This window comes from Penaeus monodon, chromosome 24, assembly GCF_015228065.2.
Source record: "Penaeus monodon isolate SGIC_2016 chromosome 24, NSTDA_Pmon_1, whole genome shotgun sequence".
NCBI lineage: Eukaryota > Metazoa > Arthropoda > Malacostraca > Decapoda > Penaeidae > Penaeus > Penaeus monodon.
This window is the reverse complement of record NC_051409.1, coordinates 28774946-28775461: the sequence shown is the minus strand read 5'-3', so window position 1 is coordinate 28775461 and position 516 is coordinate 28774946.

The window sequence follows — 516 nt, the reverse complement described above, 5'->3', positions numbered from 1 at the left end:
TGTAATAAACCCCTATGTGTATTTTATATACTATGTATAAAATATTTGGAAAATACATAATTTTATAATATAAAATATATTTTATTAAAAATTTTATAGATATATATTTTTAATTTAAAAATAGTGTAAAAAATTTGAAAAATTTTATAACTTTCATATTTCTGTTTAAAAAAAGCATTTAGTTACGAAGTTTTCTGGGAGCATTATAAAATAATGAACACGCAAGTAATTTTTTTCTCTCCCCTTTTATTTCAAGAATACAATCCCAAAATAAATACAAAAAAACAAAAAGTATTAAACATTGCAAAACTAAAAAAGCACTTTTTTCCTAATTTATCAGGTAAATTATAACAACTATTGTAAACCCAAATTTGTTTTTTTTATTTTCTTACATTATAAAAGAGGCAACAAAGACGCAAATACCCGAAAACTAATATTCTAAAATTTAAAAGAAAAATGATACTTTTTACACAGAAACAGGGATTTTTTTTAAAAGAAAAAAATATTCCCGTTTTT